The sequence below is a fragment of the Cryptomeria japonica genome, chromosome 7, assembly GCF_030272615.1.
Source record: "Cryptomeria japonica chromosome 7, Sugi_1.0, whole genome shotgun sequence".
Taxonomy (NCBI): domain Eukaryota; kingdom Viridiplantae; phylum Streptophyta; class Pinopsida; order Cupressales; family Cupressaceae; genus Cryptomeria; species Cryptomeria japonica.
In genome coordinates, this window is record NC_081411.1 from 860297904 (window position 1) to 860322245 (window position 24342).

The following is a 24342-nucleotide window of genomic DNA, read 5'->3' on the forward strand; positions in this document are numbered from 1 at the left end:
TTTTTTAATAAATTTAATATTAAATTTGTAATAAATATTTGTTTATTAAAGAGTTACAATTTTATTGTTATCACTATCCATTTTTCTTATTATATTTTGTACTCTGCTATATGCTTTATTATAATGACCCATAATTTATCCACTAAAAAAAATGCATTTTAGCATATTAGGCGGAAGGGCAAATGAATGGCGTCAAGAGATTTTTACTGAAAAAACATTTTAGTGCAAAGTCTGCATTATAGGGCATTGTACAAAAAAACATTTCTTCCATTATCCAATGTAGCATTTGCATGACCCAGGCGACATCTTCTTTCATCTTGGTTGATGAAATCGGTCACGCGTGTCTATTCTTATCTCTAGTTGCTTCACCTACGGGTATGTATTCATCTCACCTCTAACTTTAAATGTATTCTTTGCCCTGGTTTTGGACATATTTTCTGATTTTGACAATGAATTCTTCAATGATTCTTCCCCTTTTGTTATTTGGATAGAAAACTTTACTCATGCTTTCTCTATTTTTACCATGTTGATCCTGAAGATATTGGTATTTGTTGTAGGTTTATTTGCTTGATTATATTTTGAAACCCTTAGATACAATGGACATTGATTAAAAAAAATATTTTTTCTAATTATTTATGTGACTATTATCAACAGTGATCCTTTTGCATTCACTGTGCTTTGTATGTTTATGGGCTGCTATACCATTTTGGGCAGCGACTTCTTCAAAACCCAAAGATGACTACTCTGAGTACTGTGTTCTCTGTATGAGTTCTTATTATAACAGAGATTGTCACCTTTGTTGACCTTGTTGTCTTAAAACAAGATGATAATGTCTTCTAAAGAACTATCTCTAAAACCCTATGCAAATCATATGCTCTTATCTTTGTATTACCCTTTTCACTCACTGTTATGCATGGATATTATTGCTCTTCATGATGTTGCAACCTAATAATGTTTGTACTCTATTTCTCATCGCTTAGCACAGTTCTATGACTGTATTTTCTTTATTTGGATGTCATTTGTAGGTAAAGGACAGTAATAAATAATATGCCCTTTATTAGTTGAAATGTCTTCACCATTCTTCTTATCTCTGAGTTTTATGGCTTATATGCTCTTTGTGATTGCATTTGACAGTATGAATTTCTCTTGTTGTTCTTCCTTTGGAAGGCACTATCTAAGACCTAGGGCTCTTTATTGTAGCATCCACCCACCTTGTCACTCATATGGACTACTCACAAACTCTTCTAATATTCATTTCTTTCTTTGTCTATGGAATCTTATTCACTGTGGTGCTCTTGAGATCTATTTTCACTTAGTGATTGGCTTCCTTGTGACTGAGAAAGACCTTCATTGTTGACATTCATTTATAACATCATCTCGAACTTGAGATTGTCTACAACCTCTGTCAATCTGAATCCCCAGATATTTGATCGGGAGCTCAACAATTTTTATATTCAGATGTTGTGCAATTCTCATATGAGTCATCTTAGAAGTATTAAAGAGTAGTAATTGAGACTTTTCTCTATTCCTAACTTGTCCTAATGCCATTGTATATTCCTCCAGTGTGTTTTTAATACCAATTGCTTCCCGTATGGATTCTTCTCCAAATACTATTGTATCATTTGCAAATTGGGAGTGCGTAATGGCCTCAAATTGATCATGAACTTTGATTCCTCGCCAAATGCCTTCACTATGTCTTTTCTTTATTAATCTCCCCAAGAATTATGCTATAAGAATGAAGAGTGAAGGGGATAATGGATCACCTTGTCACAGACCATTTGTGGCACCAAAAAACCCATTCAGATTGACATTAACAATAATGGAAAAGCCCACAGTGCTAATGCAAAACTTTATACATTCAAGCCATTTAGCAGGGAACCCAAATCTGTCAAGGACTTGTATAAGAAAATTCCATATCACTTTATCATAAACTTTGGTGACATCAAGTTTGATAACCATACCTTTCAATTTATCTTTATGGAGTGAGTATATGACTTTGGATACCAGAATGATGATGTCCGCAATTTCTCGACCCAGCGTAAAACCATTCTAATTTTCAGTCAAAAGTTTTGGTAGTAGTTTTTTCAATCTTTCAGCCATGGCCTTGGATATTATTTTGTAGAGAGTGTTGCATAATGATATTGGGCGAAACTCAGACATGGAGTAACAGACCTATTTTTTGGGAATAAGTGTGATAATAGTGTGGTTGATCTCTTTCACAAATTTTTGCTTTTTCTGGAATTCCTCAATCACATTCCAAATATCCTTCCCCATGAAATCCCAGCATTTTTGAAAAATCTCTATCGTTATGTCATCCGGTCCAGGTGCCTTTTGGGGATGCAAAGAAAATGTTGCATGTTTAATTTCCTCCAAAGAGTAAGGAGCAAGTAACATATCGCAATCAGAGCTAGAAATTTGAGGATTAATGACTTCATCAATCATTGGTATTAAACTCGACTCATGCTTAGTACCCCCTAATATATCCATGTAATACCTAAGAGCAATTAGCTCAATGTCATTGGCCTAGGTTTTCACAATCTCATTCTCATCTTTGATTGAGCATATTTTTTTGTTGATCCTTCTGGCCTTAGAAGAAGCATGAAAGAATTTAGTATTGAGATCGCCCTCAGCAATCCATAGTTCCCTAGCCTTATCTTTCCAACATAGTTCCTCCTGCTTTAAAATTTTCATATATTGTGTTTTAAGTTTTTTCTCCAATTCCAATTTAACATTGGTCATACCGAATTGCATTACCCGATTTCCAATTTTTTCTAGCTCATCCTCAATTCTACTTTTCTCCACAAATATAGTTTCGAATGACAATTTGTTCCAATCTTTAATTTCGTTTTTTAGGAAGTGAATGCTTTTAATAAATTTAAAGCTAGGATACCCATAATAGATATTACCTTCTTTCCACCATTCTTTCAGATTGTCAAGGAACCTCTCATCCTGCCACCACATGCTCAATACTTTGAAGAAATTCTTCTTTCTGCAAGTGTCCTGGGAAATGGACAGGGATATAGGCAGATGATCTGAACCAATTTGGGGGACAAAGAAGAATTCCTGGCAGATAGTGAGGTCATGCTAAAATGTTAGAGCATGGACCCAGAACCAATCAGGGGGTGCCACGTGGTGGAGCACAGAGATAAAGATCAGACATTTGAGATAGCTGATTGTTTGTCTTCTCGATACCCAATGGAATCACCTTCGGCGATCAAGTTGATGCGCCTAGACCAAAGACTAATAGGCGGACACTTGGAATGTTTCTGTCAATTGTATTTGAATACGAACCAACTCGTCTTCCGGATGAATGTGGGATAATATGTTTTCCATGAATTCATGAATTAACAGGCTGTTACTAGATGGTTATGCTCCAAGGCCAATTGGTTTGGCAGATGGCGGTTGCCAGAGATGTAACCGACGAGAACATGGGTGTGCATAAATACTGTGGTGGTAGCTGAAGAGAAAAGATGGAAGTTGTAGAAGAGGAGCTGAGTAGTGGTGTCTGCATGTTGTGAGAACAGATTCCATAAAAGAGGATCTGAGTACTTTCTTGTAACCGTGTTGTTTACTGAATAAAGGGATCTCTTTTTGGTGGTGGGTTTTTTACCCGTAAGGGTTTTCCCACTTATATCTGATGTCTTTCTCTGGTGCTATTCTGTTTGGTTAATCTTAATCTTTTGTCTGTGTTTTATCTTAATCTATTGTAAACTGAAATTAAAATACTTCCTTGCTTGCAAATCTCCTTAGAATTGACGTTAGGAGAGTGTTTTCTGCACATTGCTTTCCTTACAGAAACTGGTCAAGTATTTTAGATATATTGACAAAGTTTAGCATCCTATTAGTCCATGTGAATTTACCATTCTTAGGAATGATATGGACCAGCTTGCAATTCGCTAAAAATCTCTAAAATCCTCCATCACTTTCAAAGGTTTTCGGAGACCTCCCACCTTCTCATCAATGTCCAAAAGGGCATTGAAATCTCCAGCAGCTATGACCATATCCATTTCTAACGAATTAATTTGATTAGTGATTTCATTCCAGACTTTCAATATTTCCTCAGTCTTGATAGGTCCATACATATTAAATAATGGGTAGGCGAGGTTTGATTGATTACAGACAACGGTGCAAGCCATCCAATGGTCAAATCAAGCAATAGGATGTAAAACAATTTTGGAAGGGTTCCACAAAATTCCAAAACCCCCAGCCACGCCTCTAGCATCTTGAAAAATGCCTTCCCATTTGAAACAGTACTTGATGAACTCAACCGCCTTTTCCTTACTTAGCTTTGTTTCTTGTAGAATGAATATTTTTGCATCAATCTTGGCCAAGGTTCTCTTGACCAAGCATTTTTTGTCAGGGGCCGATAGGCCCTTGACATTCCATGAAATGATCCTCATCGTCCCCCAAGGGAGGCCTTTCCTCCCTTGGAGAGATTCAAAAAATTTAACATACTTACAATACCCTACTCATTTGCCCTCTTCTCCCTCACTGTCATATGGCTTTTCCTACCTCTTGTGCATTTTTCACCCACAAGGATGGTATTGGCCGACTAACTTATGCATGTGGGATCTACCAAATTCAACTCATCTCCATTATTGTCTGACTCTGATGGTTCTGATTCAAGTTCCTGAAGTGGGACCTCAATAGGGGGGATTTCAATTGGAAATATTTGCATATCAATGTTCATATTCACTGGGTTGTCTTGTGTTGTGGTCACCATGCTTGCATCTACTTTAGATTCATGATTGGAAAATCTAGGTCCCTCTAAGAGCAGAGTTTCCGATTCCTCACAAATAATCTGCATTTTTCAGAATTGTGAAATAAATTTCCACATCTCTAACAAGCCCTAATTTATTTTTCTACTTCAATATGTTGTTTCCATTCACCATTCGCAGAAAGTATTATCACCAAAGAGAGAATTTTCTTTACGACAGCTATTTTGAGTCTAGCATAAGTATATAGGTCTCCCTCTATTATATCTTCATCAATTTCCAGTAGAGTTCCAAGGGTTCTTCCAATCTTTTCCAGGCTTGTTTCTCTCCAATATTCAATTGGTAAGTTGTACAATCGGATTCATACAGGTTTAACATATACAACCAACGATGTGGGATCAAAATTTAGAGACTAGGGCTACATATACAGAGGGTGATTGTTCAAAAACCAGTTTTTGAGATACAAAACATGATTTCGTTCTTTTTCTTCGAGGAAAACTGCTACAAAGAAGCCTTTGGGCAGAAGTTTAATCATTATGTGCTTCCCCCAATTTTCCTTCGTCCAGGTATGGATATCCTTCCTTGGTAATTTTGGTCCCACAATTTTTGCAACGATCGCATGACTTTCAAAGATCAGATTTTCATTATCAATGTCTTCGTTTAGGTCAACTTCAATGTCGTCGGATGGCTTCTCCTTTTTTGTGTAAGGGCGATGGATTAAACTATCTCCACTCTTTTTTGCTCCTCCTTTCGATTTTGACTGCTCTTTGCAAGGGGTTTCGGGATTATTCTAGTCTACTTCCAATATTTGCCATTTCACAGGTCTTCGCATTCCTGTGTCTACATCATCTCCATACTGCCCTTCTTGTGCGCTCCTTTTCTTCTCGCACCTTTGTCTTTTGCACTGCCTTTTGCTCTGGCTTTCACTCTCCATTTTGTGAGTTGTGGCTTTGGGAGTATAATAGTTCCTTCTTATATTAAGATAAATTACTTTTTAAAACCTTTTATCAAATCAAATGATATAATGCCTCTTACTTTTCCAATATATAATTCTATTTTTTATAAATTTAATATTAAATTTATAATAAATATTTGTTTATTAAAGAGTTACAATTTTATTGTTATCACTATCCATTTTTCTCATTATATTTTGTAGTCTACTATATACTTTATTATAATGACCTAAAATTTATCAACTAAAAAAATTTGCATTTTAGCATATTTTACTGAAAAAACATTTTAGCGCGAAGTCTGTATTATAGGGCATTGCACAATAAAACATTTCTTCCATTATCCAATGTAGCATCTCCATGACCCAAGCGACATCTTCTTTCATCTTGGCTGATCGGATCAGTCACGCGTGTCTATTCTTATCTTTGGTTGCTACACCTACAGGTATGTATTCATCTCGCCTCTAACTTTAAATGTATTCTTTTCCCTGGTTTTGGACATATTTTCATATTTTGACAATGAATTCTTCAATGATTCTTCCCCTTTTGTTATTTGGATAGAAAAATTTACTCATGCTTTCTCTGTTTTTACCATGTTGATTCTGAAGATATTGGTATCTGTTGTAGATTTAATTGCTTGATTATATTTTGAAACCCTTAGAGACAATGGACGTTGATTAAAAAAATATTTTTCTAATTATTTATGTGACTATTATCAACAGTGATCCTTTTGCATTCACTGTGCTTTGTATGTTTATGGGTTGCTATATCATTTTGGGCAGTGACTTCTTCAAAACCCAAAGATGACTGCTTTGAGTACTGTGTTCTTTTTATGAGTTCTTATTATAATAGGGATTGTCACCTTTGTTGACCTTGTTGTCTTAAAACAAGATGATAATGTCTTCCAAAGGACTATCTCTAAAACCCTATGCAAATCATATGCTATTATCTTTTTATTACCCTTTCCACTCACTGTTATGCATGGATATTACTTCTCTTCATGATGTTGCAACCTAATAATGTTTGTACTCTATTTCTCATCCCTTAGCACAGTTCTATGATTTTATTTTCTTTATTTTGATGTCGTTTGTAGGTAAAGGGCAGTAATAAACCTCTATAATATGCTCTTTATTGGTTGAAATGTCTTCACCATTCTTCTTATCTCTGAGTTTTATGGCTTATATTCTCTTTGTGACTACATTTGACAGTATGAATGGCTATTGCTTCTCTTCCTTTGGGGGACACTATCTAAGACCTAGGGCTCTTTATTGTAGCATCCACCCACCTTGTCACTCATATGGACTGCTCACAAACTCTTCTAATCTTGATTGCTTTCTCTGTCTATGGAATATTATTCACTGTGGTGCTCTTGAGATCTCTTTTCACTTAGTGATTGGTTGCGTTGTGACTGAGAAAGACCTTTGTTGTTGACAAACTCTCACTATATTATAGGTCTAAGAATGATCATTGAGTATGAGAGGATGTTGCTCTTTCTATTCATTCTTGATAATGAATGATTCATTAAAGAATGATTCATTGAAAGCTATAGTGCAGTGGCTTTTGGATGATACTTTAACCTTATACTCTCATTATAGATTCCTAGGTCTTTTTTCCACTAAAATGCTTACTCAGTACCCTTTTGTTGTCATTGGATTGTGATAGTGATTAGGAATCTCTTTGCATTGTGGACTGCTATATCTTTAGTCCTCCTTATTTGATATGCTACTCATAGGATGGATCTTTGTGCTCTATTTGACTCTATTAAAATAGGATCTTATTTCATCTTTTAACACAATGTAGATTGGAACTCATATTGACATCATGTCTTTTCTTTGCATTTACTGTGATTGGCCTAAACAGGTTAATTGTGTAGGATTTAGATAGGTTCAAACCTCTTGGCCCTAAACATGTGATGATTCATCCATCTCAGGCAATGTAAGGATCATAAATGATGAATAGTATATAAAGCAATGACGATTATACATAGCAATGAACAATATATAGAGCACCCTGTCATGATTCTATATAACCATATACTTCTACTATATTTTCTTGTTAATAATAACATTTGCATTAATAAGCAATGGAAAATGAATGCCAAAACTAGTTTGCTTTCAATGCAGGGTATTATTTTGAATTGCAACCTGTTGATGTGTCTTTTATACATGATCAAACACATAATAAAATACCCAAAGGTACCTTATCCTCTCTTGAGCAAAGTTTCCCCAAATGCTGACTATTTCACCTAAGGATCAATCGAGGCAACTCCAAGGTTCTGGTATGTAGGTTCTCTATGTGTGGAGAAGCACCAATGTTCATTGTGTTTTCTATTTCATCAACGGGCCTTATGTAATTTCTATGAAAGTTGGCTCTTGCAGCTACTTAACCAATGAGGAACTGGATTTTCCTAATACTAACTGATGTTTCAAAAAAAGGAAAAAAGATAAGGGATTAGAGAGGGCTATGCTAAACTAAGCCTATGAATGACTAAATGGAGGGCAACCTTATTGAAACTCTACCAATCTCAGTATTGCCATAGAACAACAACTCTACTGGAATCGGTGCAATCTTCTAAGGGAATTTAAATATTTTCAAATCATTCATGAACATAGATACTATCAATAGAATACATATTAATATTCAAGTAATGATTGAACCCTAAACAATTTCAATATTTGTAGTTGACTATACGGGGCACACTTACAATCAATAAGAGGCTAGTGGTTTGGATTATGAGCTTCACTAAAGGATCAAGCACAACATTTATCAATCAATCTAACTCTAACATCTAAATACTATCTTCAATAAAAGTGATTCAAGAAGATAAACAACCATGTAAAAAGCCACAAAGATTGCAATAAAACACCATAACTTCAATGTTTCATTAATCCCATAGAAAAATATAACAACAATTGCTCAACTTTCTCTCTTCACCAAATTTGTATTCTCTATGAATAACTACTACTTTTCTTCTGCTAAAAACCTTCTTCTTCTTAACCTTACAAATGAAATGAGTGAGAGCTTATATAACATTCTCAAATACAATGAATCTGGACGTAATCCCTTCAATCTTTGCAATGGGAATCTCAGGTAGATTCTTCATTCGCTCCTCTAAGTGAAGGACCTCATCAAAGGCTGCAAGAAGAGTCATCTCCCATCTGTGCTCCAGCTCTTTTGTTTTCTCAATCAGGAACATGGTATTATACATCCGATCTCACTGCTCTTCCATGATTCTGCTATCCTCTCTACAGAAGATGACCTTGATCATATCTTCCAACTCTTGGATAACCACATCTGTTTCAATCTCTATCCTCCTATCAAGGATTGCACATAGTACATCAAACACCTTATCCTGAATAGGATGGATAGTGTCCTCAACTCGGCTGCACCTATTATTGATGTCCTTGAATAGAACCTCCTTCATTTGGACCAAAGTTGACCATTGTAGGAGATTATGGGTTCTATCATCAATTATCCTTTCTTGTGCTAAAACCTATCTTGATGTCTTCCTTACCACTTGCAATATTGGGATGGTAATGTCTCTAGTGTGAGTGAATTCATCTATAATTACCACTAGATTATGAATAATCTCACGGACTTGGATGACCCTGTGGACTGTTTTCATCATTCTTCTGACAAATTCATTGGCTACCATGTAGGATCTATCAATCCATGTATCCATGAGTTGGGCTAATTTCTTCATCTTTTCTACCTGATTTATTGACTCGAGGGAGTGTCTGCAAGGGTGAGACTACTGGATCCTGTCACCCTAATGGCTCATTAAGCTAGATAAAATAATTCCTCCAAGCATTAATCTCCCTTTCTAACTTTTTATTCTTTTATATCTCCTCTTTTATCTTCTCATTGACTGCCTTCATTGAATCAGTCACATCTTCCATGCCTTGCTCGGAAGTGTCTCCAAATCATATTCTTCTGCCATGGTCTCATCATCATACTTGTCCATCGCTAGTGTAGTGGTGTAGGAGCACCTAACCCAAACATACACCAGGAGGTTAATTATCATGCCATGAATCATTTCACTCATATTTGAGTTTATATGGTCATTTTAATGTATTTTGAGTCATTTTGTGAAGCATTGTAAGACATTTGCTCAAGATGTGTATTTCAGTCCTAATGTGGTCTAGGAGGTCACATTGTGCAAATATGCCCATGGAAGGGTAAATAGGATGTAAAATTTTGTTTTGAGTCCATATAAATGTATTTCAAGTGCACACGCAAAGATTAGGGGTCATATTTATCAAAATGTCAAAATTGTCAATTGTGTCAAAAATGTTGTCAAGCACAAATTGCATTATAAAGTTGCAAACCAAGGATGTAATTGGTCTTGGGTAGTTTTAACTACCATATGGATGTGTGGTGGTTATAAAAACCATCATTTGGTCGAATCCAATGGGTGTGTGTAAGATTGGAGGAAGGAAATGAATAACATTTGAAGTTTTTACACACTCCACATTGTTTTCTAGGTATTGCAGTCTGATCATTCACATTTTTCTTTATGAAAAATCATTTGTATCCATTGTAAATTTATTTAATATGATATGGAATGAGTTAACTTTATTTTCCCTTTGGTTTCATTTAATTTCAATCAGTTTGAAGCAAGTTGTACAAAATTTGGTGAAAACTGTCAAAAAACCCTCCAAATTGAGGTTTGTGGAGAGTTTCACTAAAATATTTTGATTGAACCATTGGAAATTGTTGTAAATTTGGTGTTTTATATAGGGTTGAATTATATTTCAAATTAATTCAGTTTCAATGTGATTGGTTAAGTATTTCATGAGATATTTGATGCCCTAGGCGGATTGGGAATGCAAATTTCTTGTCTTTTCTGTAACAGTCAAAATGGTCTCGATGAAAAGACCATAACTCATAACTCCACCATTGGATTGTTCTCAATTTTGGATATGGTTTTAGAAACCTAGTTTTTTACAGCCTCACCAAAGTGATCTTCCAAATATGCTTGGGTTTGAAAGTTAGTAATAACTAAGTACGGGTATATCAAACTGTCATTAACTGGGACAACATAATGCATTGTTTTGGTCTTGATTAATGTTCAAAGGGATATAAAATGATATGATGGATTTGATATTGGATTTGTTGGTTGATATTAATAATTTTTTGGACTGTAGAATGATTATTATGGTCAGATTATGCCTCTAATACAAGTGAAGATGTTGTGTTGAGATTGGAACTCCATGTTGATTTGGGGTTCTTGAAGGGTTTTTCATGTTGCTCTGCATCATGTAGCTATCTGTATCTTTCTGGAGCATGTATCATCTCTGATCACCTTAGATATCTTTTTAGATTTCTTCTTTTCAATCCCCTCTTGAGACTTGCTTAGAAGAATTTCCAAATCGAATACTTGATCCTCTTCTTCAACTACAACTTCTCTTGTAAGCCTCTCTCTAAGCAAATCTGGAATGAAAGACTTTTCTTCTTTAACTTGCACTTCCTCGGGAAATGGTCACTCACCTCTAAAAGGAGATGTCTCTTCATCATCATTTCTTTCTTCTTGTTGATCATTATCACAAACTTGGAGAGGAAGAGACTGACTTCATTATTGCTAAAGTGTCTTTCCTTTGTCATGTTTATCATTTTGTACTGTGGACTCCATAGACTCTTCTATCTTATACACCTTCTCTCTTTGATACTCTCCTTGACTTATCTCCTTTTCATGTCTAGAAGAAGTACTAGAGGGATGATCATGATTCAGCTTTTGTTTCTTCTTGGATAATTCTCTCTTTTAAAGTCCCTCCTTTCTCTTTGACCCCTTAGAATGAGAAGTGTTCTCACTTTCACTCACCTCTCCTTCTTTCGTTCTTGTTTCTAAACTGAATGTCATAGCTATGTTTTGTTCCTTCAACTTTTGATGTTGGACATCCACTCATCTATGAGTAAAACTCAAGACTAGATCCATCAATGCTCTCAAGTCCGTGACCTCTGGTTCATCCCAATCGATCTTCAGTTCTTTGTCTTCTTTCTCATAGGAATATTGAAGATATCTGCCACTATCCTGTGCTCGATCTGCTACTCTATAGATCTTACATTTCCTAATGAGATCGAGGGATAATCAAGAGTGCATCTTTATTTTTACCTCTACATCATCCTAGACATTCATCCAAAAGTCTTCTACTTGAAATACATGCTTGTACTTCTTCCTGATTGTTTCTTCCATATGACCACTAGGATTAAAATTATCTCTCTAACAAAAAGATGTGAATGAGTATAGAGATAACTCATTTTCTGGATCTTCATCTTCTTAAGAATTAGGACAAACTTCAATTGAATTTCCAAGTGAAATAGGTATAGGGATACCATTCCCATGCTTATGTCTTGATGCCTTAGAACAAGTTGCCAACTGTCTAGTTACTTCAAGTATTACTACTCTATCCGTAGGATACCTTGGAAACATATAAGGAGGTGAAGGACATCCATGAATTTTGATGTAGGTGAGTTTAGGAAATTGAATGAACCATGCACCATGTTTCTTCACGAGCTCTTGTTCTTCTGGAGTCAATCGTTAGTGAGTTCCTCCTTGTAGTGTCCTGGTGATATGCATTGTAAAAGTATCATTGATTAGCCTATAGTAATTCTTAGGGGGATGATGCAATTGGGCATAAGAATCACATACTCTTTTCTCTCCAAGCCCTCTCCCAACAACCCCTCTGTATGGTAGTCCCGCATACTCATAACATCTTGTTAGAGAATATATATCATATGAGCTCACGTGGAATGACTTAGTAGGGACTAACCTCCTCAACTGCACATCTAGGTTGTTACTGATAATCCTGGCCCAATTGAACATCCCTTTCCCTTGAATGATAACTTGTATAAAGAAGAACATCCACCTATTGAAAAAGAAGGCTTGAGAGGAAACTATAATCTGATTAAGTATGGTTATCAAGTCTCTAAATTCTTCTTGGAAATCAATTATGTGAGGGGTATTAGGTATCTTATTCAAGCAAGGCCTACTCTTGAGCAACCAATTCTTATTGACGAAATTTAGACAAGTATCAGGATCATCTTCATAGATAGACTTGGCTCCTTCTAGGCTCTTGTAGATCATATCCCTCTGCTCTGGAAGATGAAAAGCTTCACCTATAGCTCCCTTTGAGAGATGGGCGAGGATAGTCCCATCTTTGGCCACAATTGTCCTTGAATGTGAATCATAGTGCTTGGTACATTCGATCATTATCTCATGACATATGACTACAGGAGGGAAACCTGCCACCTTGATGATTCCACTCTCAATTATCTTTATTGGTATGGGTGATGGCTTTCCGATGTAGGGTGCTTCTCGAAACTTGTTCACATTGAATTTTCCTAAGTTGGTGTCTCCAATATTGCTCCACTTGGACGTGATTCTCATCTCCAAGTCGTCACTCCTTTGATCTTCCTTAATGAGGGCTTTCTGAGTAGTGTATCTTCTCACCTTGGGGGCCACCATTTGTCACCAATGGGAGAGTTTAAGTTAGGGTTTTACATATAGTCACAAAGATAGGTGATTCAAGACTTTAAAAAGAACAATTGAACTTCAATTTGAAAATGAAAATGATAAGCCTTTAAAATTTCAAATTTTCAAATTGATATCACATATGAATCAAGCTAAATCATGAAAACCTAACTTTACAAAAATAATCTTTATTGAACTAAATTAGATCTTCATTCAAATTTAGACATTGAACATACCTCAAACTTGATCTTGAACTTTGAAAGAAACGAACCTGAAAAAGGGGTTAAAAATGTCTTGCTATTGAATTTACCTCCTTCCTAAATGATTTTCAAAGAAGTTAGCTCCCCTAAATGATTTAGGTTTGCACCTTAAGTAAATCAAATTCACCCTTGGAGTATTGTTGATCTTCAAGATAGTCCTTTGAAGAATCAGACCTGGGATTAAAAGTGTTGAATGTGCCTTGACCTACCTTTATATGATTTGTCTTTTGCCTTCTCAATCACCAATCCACCCAATGAAATTCATCTTGATGAGTTCAGCTACTACTTCTTGCTCTCCTTTTTTATTTCGCCCTTTTGGATATTTTGGTTTTGCACTTGTCAAACCCGAAATTCGCCTATTTGCTAGAGTTCGCTTCTCAAATCTGCTCTTTAAATTCGCTCCAAGGAAGAATTTGTTTGAATGAATGATGAGTGATCAAGGATCAAATATCCTTTATAGGCGCCCTCACATCTCCCTTGAAAATATGACTTTGTTATAGTTAAAAAAAATTATTATACCTTCTCCAAGCTAGCCGACTTTTCATTAAAATTTGAAAATTGTTTTGGCACCATAGGTGAATATTTTGAAATTTTGAACCTAGCAAGTGTTTAATTTAGGTAAATTTACTTCCTCAATCGCTTTAAATAAGGTTTGATTAGTGATTTGAGTGAGGAATGAAATACTTTGAGGAAATTCACTCTTGTACCTTTGAAAGGGACAAGAGTGAACTAGGGGTATGAGGCTTGGACAAGCATTAAACACTTGAACATCACCTTCATCCATGTTGTTCTATCCTTGAGACTTGGTAGGAAGGCCTCTTGGAGGTCTCCTTGCACAAATTTTGGTGCTCAAAGGCAACTACAAGCAAACTTATTTTGTATCCTTGGAAAGTACATGCCTCCTATCCAATTTGCTCTAGATCCTTTGAGAGGGTCAAGAGCAAAATTTTCCTATGCTCAATTGATTTTCCATTTCCTTCATTTAGCCTTAGATTTGTCTTTAATTTTTCTCAAAATGATATTCTTTCAATGCTTTAGGCGAAGTATGAAGTCTTTCCAATAAATTCGCTTTGGTACCCTTGGAAGGACAGGACCTATTGAGAGAATTTCGCTCTAGACCCTTTAGAAGGGTCAGGAGCGAAATTGTTATTTGCACTCAACCTCTCATCATTTCCTTCAAATTTTCTCTTAGGCCTCGATTCTTGGTCTTTCCTCCATCTCTATCAAGCCCATCTTCCCTCAAAGTGATGTCCATTCAATTTTTTTAGCAAGAAATTAGGTTATTCTATGGATTTCGCTATGGACCCTTTGGAAGGGTCAGGAGAGAATTTGCTCTTTTAGACTCAAATCCTTCACTTTCTCGCCCTTCAATTGCTTCCAAAGCATGATAACATCCTAGTTAAGGCTAGAAGGCATAAAATTAGTCCAAATTCGAAGCAAAAGGGAGGATCCTATGAAAATTCGCTTTGGACCCTTTGAGAGGGTCGGGAGTGATTTTTGTCATTTAGCCTCAATTCATCATTGCCTTCACTTCAATTCACTTCTTAAGGAATGTATACATCAATCCTCCCTCAACCATTCCCTAGGAACAAAAACTTTGATTTGAACAAGGAAGAAATATGTGTTTTTAGGATAATTCACTTTGGACCCTTTGGAAGGGTCAGGAACGAAATTCTTGCTAGGCGAAATTCATCTTCCATTCATCCTTTCTTTGCCTTGAATTCAACTTATCAAACCTCCTCTTATCTTGATCAAGTCAACTCGCCATCAATTTATCTTAAAATAAGGTTATTTTAGTGCATTAGGCAAAATTGAGAGTCCATCTAAGGATTTCGCTCTGGACCCTTTGAGAGGGTCAGCAGCTTAGATGGATTTCACTCTTGACGCTTTGGAAGGGTCAGGAGAGAAATTTTCTTTTCTAGACTCAATTTACACTCAGCTTGCCTTGGACTTGTCTTTTCACCCTTACCTTATCAAGATCAAGTCAATTCACCTTCAAAACCTCTTGGGAATGAATTAGTTCAAAGGTTTGAGCAAAGTATAATGCTTTATGAAGAAATTTGCTTTGGATCCTTTGGAAGGGTCAGGAGTGAATTTTCTCTTCTAGGTTCAATTCACATCCCTTTTCACTTAGGTTTGTTTTAGACTTGAATTTTGAATCTTTTCCATGCCACACATAACCACCATTCAATGTCTATGTTGGCAAATGCACACTCCAATGAGAAATTGTAGGTGATTGAAGGTTTTGTCATTGATGGCAACCATACAATCATATGATACCGACAAGACAATATACCGGCACTGGAAATGACAAACTCTACACCAACACACAGAACACTGGCAAAGGAAGGATACCGACACCTTGGCCAACAAGAATTTTGTTTATAATGTATTTTGTAATTAATTGTAAAATCATTGTAAGCCGACATGGCGAATTGTAATATGACTCATATATGTATGAGGTCATTGTAGAACATATTGTAATAATGTGATAGGCGAAATAAGGCAGACCTAATATGCGAATTATAGGTTAAGGGTTTATGTATGAAGCACAGCTAAAACCAGTACTAGATCTGGCATAGCAAATGCTAATTTGAAGCAGTACAAGGCATTGGATTTGTATAATCCATTTTGTAAGTCAGTGTGACTTCTTATTTTGTAATTGAGCAGTGAGCTGTAGGCACTTGGCCTTCCTGCATGTGCAAGCCCCTATTGTAAGAGTAACATTCACTTATTGGCCAGTAAGCGAATATTGTGGGTCACAAATCCCATCGAGGTTTTTCCCACACCGGGTTTCCTCGTTAAACTATTGTGTTATGGTGTGCTTTTCATGTGGTTGTTGTTATTCTTGTTTACTGCATTATTTTTGGTTTACCGGTATACAATATTGATATACTTTACATGTTTTAAATCAAGTAAATTTAATAACCGGTTAGATACTGATTCACCCCCCCCCCCCTCTCAGTATCTTTGGGAATCTTAACAATTGGTATCAGAGCCTGGTCCTCTATTTTCAGAAGCCTAATAGCTTAAGGAAGATCTTGAAACCGGTAGAGATGGATAACTTGAAGAAACAAGTGGAAACAACTCTTTTAGACTATGATGCAGAAAAATTGAAAAATATCAAACTTGAAGATGATCTGAAGGCTACTCAGGAAATCATTCAAGCACTTCAAGAGAATTACACCATTGCAAGAAATAAAAGAAGAGAACTTTGTGAGAAGATGCAGAAAGAGGGAGATGAAAAGGAAACTCTTAATGATCTGGTAAACAAAGTAAGACAAAGGATCAGTACAACACAAAATGAGATGCAAGATATGACTATGAGATTTTGCAAAGAAATTGAAGATAGGAAGAAAAATGAAGAAGATCTGAATAGAAGACTTAATGATGCTGCAAATGAAAACACAAGACTTAGTTATGAAAATGATATGTTGAAGACAGATCTGATGCATACACAAAATGACTCAAATGAACTTATGAGACAGAAAGGAATCTTGGAAAGAGAACTGGCCACTGCAAATCAGCACAAGGAAAAATTCAAGAAAAGCTCAGAAGAACTTGGTGACATGCTGAAGAATCAAAAACCTAATGGTGACACTAATGGCCTTGGCTTTGAAGTTGGTGAAAGCTCCAGTACTGCAAACACACGTGATCATAGCAAACCGATAAGGCAACCAAATGCTTATAAATTTAATGGCAAATGCTTTAACTGTAACAAGTATGGTCATAGAGAAAATCAATGTAGATCTAGAAATTATCAAAACACCAATACACCCACCAGTCAATGTTCTAAATGCAACAAAGTTGGTCATAATTCAGAGAATTGCAGAATGAATGTAAGATGTTATGTTTGTGGGAGATTTGGACACTTATCTAATCAATGCAGAACACAAACCGACATAGGATATGGGAAAGCTATTCAGAAAAATAATGTGACTTGTTATGCTTGTAACAAGATTGGTCATATTGCAAAATTCTATAGAAGTAAGGCATGACCGGCAAATAATAATGGTGCTAGTTTGAAAGATAAAGAAAAGGTTGAAGAGGTAAAACAAGAATTCTCAAAACAATGGATCAAAAAGTCAAAACAAAATGTTGATAGGAATACTCCTCCACCGACAGAACAGAGTAACATGCTATCATTCCCTCGGTTGATGGTGAGAAGTTGAGATTACTTCTTTACTGGTAGATAAGTTAAGTTGTGACTTAACTGACAAGCATTAAATGTGGTAGGTGAAGAAAATAACATTATAAAACAAGTGTTTTGGCTCCATTTTCATTTCACCGAGCATTCAAATCTTCGAGATCGCAAAAATCCTGAGCAAAGGCATTCCAAGAAAAGAAGTGAAGCAATCTATCAAATCTTTCATCCCTAAGGCAGATTAAGGTATTTATAGCTATGGCATCTTCATCTACTCCTAAATTTATTGCAAACCCTACTTTTGTTGGAGTTATTAAATGCCCTAGACCCATATTCCAGCTAGTTCCCGAAATTGTGAAGAAAGATGATAGCTTAGGTGCATTTTCTCAAATACCTAAAGGGGTAGTATATGCTGAAGACCCTAGAATGTATATACACTGTCATATTGATGAACTAGGTAATGAGGAAATTAAGAATATGTATGAATATGTGATTTGTGATGAATCAGGAAATGTCAAACCTGAACATAAGATAAAGAAAACCTAGTTTTCACTGAAATTCTCAGTATCCCTGATTTCCCCAAGGATATCATAAGGATAGTATTAAGCAGAGTACATGGTAAATTTTTCTGGTTGGACTCAATTCATAAAATCATAAAAGAAGTAGTAAAGGCTGTGACGGGGTTACCCTCCACCAGAAACAGACCTGACAAAACTAAGAAGGTCTCAAATGATCTAGTGACAAACCTAACCGGTGGAACATTTGATAAGAGATCACTAAGGGTAAACAATGTAAAGGATACACATATCAGATTTATCAGTATGACCTTAGGTTACAAGACTACACATGCAAATAGGTTAAACTCAATTTCTAGCCTATGTATTAAGAGTGCCTAAGATATGGTAAATGATAATGCAAGGATAGACATATGTGAATAGCTTAAAGATAAACTAATAGACAATTTAGCAAAGATCAAAAGGGAAAAGAAAGGAACATTCAGATTTGGAAACCTACTTGTTTGTCTGATGCTATATATAACCAAACAAGTACCCGGTATTGGCACCAAAGATTTTGGATATGATATACCGGTAGGAAAACAACTATCAGAATTGTTGAACAATATGGGAGAGAACAAGGAGAAAACCATAAATGAGTACTTTCAAGCACTAAAAGCTCGAATGAAAACAAGAGTAAGGTTATCACAAGCTATTGTGGATAAGTACCAAAAGGAAATTTGTTTTGTAATAAAGAAAGATGAAATTTGGATGGAGGCAGTTGTTCCTAGAACCATCTGGGTTACTAAAATGGGGTATGAGATGGATGACAACATAATAGAAACCTATGCAAAATCCCTCCTAGAAGCTCCTAAGGAACCTGAAGAAGAAGTATTTGGTAATGGTGAAACTATAGAAAGTCAAATTCAACCAAAGAAAAGAGTTAAAAGGGTTGAGGCAACTATTAGAAAAGGAACCCGACAGGCAAAAGCTATTAAAGAAGATGTGCTAAAGCAAACCGGTTCAACTGAAAGTGAATGGAAGCACTCCAACTGGAAACACACCTTTCACCAATTGGAACTTTTTTAGAAAGTGGCATACTTGTAGTATTCAAGAGAGTTGAGAGGAAAAGAAAACCTTCACTGGCACCTTCTCCTACACCAAAAAGATAGAAGCAACAGGCAGTAAGGCCCCTAGCAAAGAAATTAACTCCGAAGAAAAAGAAGTTAACTCCTAAGAAGAATTCAAAACAAACTATAACTCCTATTGATAAATTACTAAATGAAATTACTGAGGATGGCAAGTTGAAGAATATCAGCAAACTGTATAACACACTATCCGCTGATGACAAAGAGAGAGTAGAGAACAGTGTAATACTACACTTAGATATTTTCAATAAAAATTTTATGCAAGTTGTTGATGAAATACCGAAAGATCTATATAACAGGCTAGAAGCTAGAAGAGTAGCTATTATTGAGCTAGATAAGAAAATAAAGATTGCAAAACTACTTGCAATGCACCCTCTTAACTCACCTGATGAGATAGATCAATTAATCTCTGAGGCTAACCAGTTAGTATTCTCAACTGCTCACTGGCATGTAGCATTGATGGCAGGAAGAGTGAATCAAATAACAGAGGAAACAACAGATGCATGGCATATATTCCTGGTAGAAAAAGAAAAACAGGAAGAGTATAAAAAACCTAAAACCTTTAAGGTATATCAAAAGGATAGGGACAAAGGAAATGACAAGGTTGGTGGACCTCCCAATATAAAGATAACAGACAACTTACCCCCACCGCCTTTAGATACTCCACCGGTAGACACTACTGAAAATCAACCGGCAATAGAGAGTATGAAGACAACACATGAGGACACAAATCCTTATTCTGAGGTGTTGTACATAATGAATATCAACACTCAGGAAGTCAAAATTGTGGTTGATAAGGAAAAAAGTGAGAAAAGAGATGTGGAAACTGAGCAACTGGTAGAAGACACAACAGTTGAGAAATATTGAAGATACAGTTGGAGACATTGAAATTGGGAATGAGCAACAAACTGAATAGACAACAAATACAGGAAAAGTTGATAGCACTGGTGTACATAATGTATCTATTGAGCAACCGACAACTAATAACAATGAAAAATCTATAAACATTTAAGGAGCAAGCACAGAGAAACCGGTAGAACATACAGAGTCAAAAATAGAAAAATTGCAGTGGATACCACTAAAAAATCATCAGAGGCACCATCAGAGAAACCATCAGTAGAGAGTACAAAGAAACAAGTAGAACAACAGGTTCATTCACAAGTACATTCAAAGACAGTAACACCGGCTACAACTGAAAGACCTAAACCTTTGGTAGCTGAAATGCAGACACAAACTGATCCTCTAGTGAAAGAGGAAAGCAATGCTATTATCACCACTAGTGGATTGCAAATTGTGAAGACAGTTGGATAGACATCCGAAACCTCCATGTCTGAATTCAGACCAACAAATGTGACAGAGGTATTGCTAGATTCAATTAAGAAAATAACAGATTGTAATGCACTAGCATATAAGGCTATTGATAACACCATACCAATTTTGAAGATGATTGCACCCAAGTGTAAAATAGAGAATAAAGATTCTTTATATCAATTAGACACATTGTCTAAATTCATCACCGGTAACCTAATCATTGTTGATCAAATAAATGAGGACACTTTTAAGGATAGGATGATAAAAGAAAAAGAGAAATTCTTTATGAAAATTGTGAATAAGAACAAAGAGGAGATGGATACTCTTTTACCTGAACTCAATGAAATCATTTTTTACTTCAAGAAATTGTACAAGGATACATGCAAAACGGATGCATTAACAGAAGATCTTGACAATGAAATCAGAAAGACACGGGATAAGATTAACAATATTGCTGACAATCTGATTTGAACATCAGATTCATTTTTGGAATTAGAGAAGAAAATTGCAGAGCAGAAAGAGAAAATTAGGAAACTAGAAAATGAAAAACAAAGAATAAAGGACAAAGCAAAGGACTTAAAATGTAGACTTGGTCCAAGACTAGAGTATCTTATTTCTTTGAGAAAAGAAATATCTGGGGCTCTGGTTCCTGGAATAAAGACACCGAAAGAGAAAATTCACATACTCACCGGTATAGTGCAGAGAACCCATGGGGCTATAAAAGGCAGTAAAACATTTAGCAACGATATAAATTTAATTTTGACAGATATATTTCGAAGTGTAACCCACTAGTTACAAGAAACCAGGCAGGACTCCACTGACAGCGAATGACAACCTTTGTCATTGATGTCAAAGGGGGAGAAGAGGCTATGAGAAAAATGATCAGCAAATGGCTCATCAGCTCAAGGGGAGCTCATATTTTTTTTGGTAAGACAATTCTGGGAGACTCATTTTTGAATGACACTTTTTGGATTTTTCTCATGAGTGTTGAAATCAATGCCAAAGGGGGAGATTGTTGGCAAATGCACACTCCAATGAGAAATTGTAGGTGATTGAAGGTTTTGTCATTGATGGCAACCTTGCAATCATATGATACCGGCAAGACAATATACCGACACCGGCAATGACAAACTCTACACCGGCACACAAAACACCGACAAAGGAAGGATACAGGCACCTTGGCTGACAAGAATTTTGTTTATAATGTATTTTATAATTAATTGTAAAATCATTGTAAGCTGACATGGTGAGTTGTAATATGACTCATATATGTATGAGATCATTGTAGAACATTTTGTAATAATGTGATAGGCGAAATAAGGCAGACCTAATATGCAAATTATAGGTTAAGGGTTTATGTATGAAGCAGAGCTAAAACTGGTATTGGATCTAGCATAGCAGATGCTAATTTGAAGCAGTACAAGACATTGGATTTGTATAATCCATTTTGTAAGTCAATGTGACTTCTTATTTTGTAATTGAGCAGTGAGCTCTAGGCACCTGGCCTTCCTGCATGTGCAGGGCCCTATTGTAAGAGTAATATTCACTTACTGGCCAGTAAGCGAATATTGTGGGTCACAAATCCCACTGAGGTTTTTCCCACACCAGGTTTCATCGTTAAACTACTGTGTTAAGGTGTTCTTTTCATGTGGTTGTTGTTATTCTTGTTTACTACATTATTTTGGTTTACTAGTATATAGTATTGATATGCTTTACATGTTTTAAATCAAGTAAATTCAATAACCAGTTAGATACTGATTCACACCCCCCTCTCCTCTTAGTATCTTTGGGAATCCTAACAGTCTATAGTGAAGAATTAGGTCTTTTGGAGGATTTCGCTCTGGACCCTATGGAAGGGTTAGGAGCGAAATTATGGGATTAGTCTTGGACGTCAATCAAACACTCAAACTTCATCCTTATTCACATTGCCCTTACCCTAGGACATGCTAATAAATAACCTTAAGGGGGCCTCGAGTTAAAAATGATGGATCAAAAGGATATCTTAATTTTTCTTAGGTACCTTTGGAAGGTACATGACCTCAAGAGGAATTTCGCTTTGGACCCTTTGGAAGGGTCAGGAGCAAAATTCTGATTTTTGGCTCAAATTTTTCATCCAATGGCATGGATTGATCATTCTTCATTCAATTGAAGCCTAAAAGCAAGGGTTATGGCCCAAGTTAGGACCAAGTGAGGTTCTTAGGAGAATTCACTCTGGACCCTTTGGAAGGGTCAGGAGCAAAATTCTTCTTTAGGCTCAAATCCTTAACTCTCTCTCAAATTTTAAAGTCTATTTCTCATAATTACATCCCTCCAGACTTTCCCTTGCTAGCCTTCATCGTTCATGCCTACGGTTCAATTATTTGCTTCATCACACCAACTTAGACTCCACGGAAGACAAGAATTTGGCCTAACAACTCACAACCTTGACTCATCTAGACTTAAACCCCTCAAGACTTCCTCTACAAAATATAAATTCTCCAACTTTCTAAGGCAAGATCTTGTTAAAATTTACATCAAGGTTTTAGGTAGAGAAAAATGACTTCGCCAAGCTTAGGCCAGACTTGGCCCTAAAAGGAACCCTAGGCAAGCTATACAAAGGAAACCCTAACTTACCTAACCTAGGCCATCACTAACTCACTCAAAACACCAACCAAGTAGAGAGAAGCTAATCAGAGAGAAAGCAAAACACAAAAAAGAGAGGAGGTCCCCATTTTGATTTCTCTTTTTTGTGTTTTGCTTTCTCTCTGATTATCCAAAAATGTTCGTGAACATTTAAGATTCAATCCATCTTCCCGAACATTCAGAGAATCTCCCTTAATAAATCAAGAAGTTAGAAAGCATTTACAATAAGAGATTTTCCTATTGAGATAAAATACTAAGTCCATGATTATCCATGTATGTGCAATGCGTTAATTCCCCTCAATAAGATGATCATGACCTCCAAGTTCCCTTGTAATTAGCTACGTAGTTTATCTTAACTTCATAAGCATCCTAGATAGAGCCTCGCTGCTAGTCAAACATCTATAGTCCCGACGAGGTTATCGCCACAATCTCACGAACATTGCTCCATTTCCAGTCGGGCATCCATAGCCCCGATGGAGTTACTCGCATGTTCCCATTAGCCATTCATTTTCTTTCTTCAGATTTTATTTTTCTTCTTTTTCTAATTTTTCTCTTTTTGATATTGTTTTCTTTTCTTTTCATATTACGTTAATTCCTTTGGCTTGTAAGTGATGAATCTTACTAGGGTTTGAAGATTGCGGTTGCATTGAAGCTAGATTTTAGGTTTTTTACTAATCATAGCTTTGCCAAAAAACCATAATGACTCGGAGAGTATTAATGTGAAAAAATACAATAATCAAAGGATACTAGTATCTCATTACAATAAGCAAACCTTAATCCACTGTAAATACAGTTTAAATCAAGATTTCATTAAGAAAAATTTATTTATGTTCTAGAGCACTTCATGATTAAACAAATGAAATGAACAATTTAGTAGAATGCAGACATGTTTCATGACACAATCGCCTTTTCTCGATGGATACCCCTAAAAAACAATCAAACCAAATAAAATAAGACACACAAAGCAAAATCCTCCTAAACTAAGACCCAAACAAAGATGAAAGGACCAGGTATGACCACTGGGTGATCTCCACAGAAAAAAAAAATCATCAATTTTTTTCTCGATTTAATTGCAATAAAACTTTTCAGATTGCAGTCCACATATCTTTTTTTGGGGATGGCAGGGGATATATATATATAGAATTAAAAATTAGACATCTATATAATGTATGAAATCCAATATTCAATGTAATATGACCATTAATATGAGTCTAGCAGATATGAAAA

At 35.9% G+C, this 24342-nt stretch overlaps 1 long non-coding RNA gene across 1 annotated transcript in view; it reads left to right on the forward strand.

Annotated features, from left to right (window-relative positions):
- The first annotated feature begins 280 nt into the window (after window positions 1-280).
- The window catches only part of LOC131856314 (uncharacterized), a 29788-nt gene continuing 5726 nt past the window's right edge, over window positions 281-24342 (forward strand). The window contains exons 1-2 of the long non-coding RNA XR_009358418.1: window positions 281-375; window positions 6019-6110. This is a non-coding gene — a long non-coding RNA (uncharacterized LOC131856314). The remainder of the gene's footprint in view (window positions 376-6018; window positions 6111-24342) is intronic.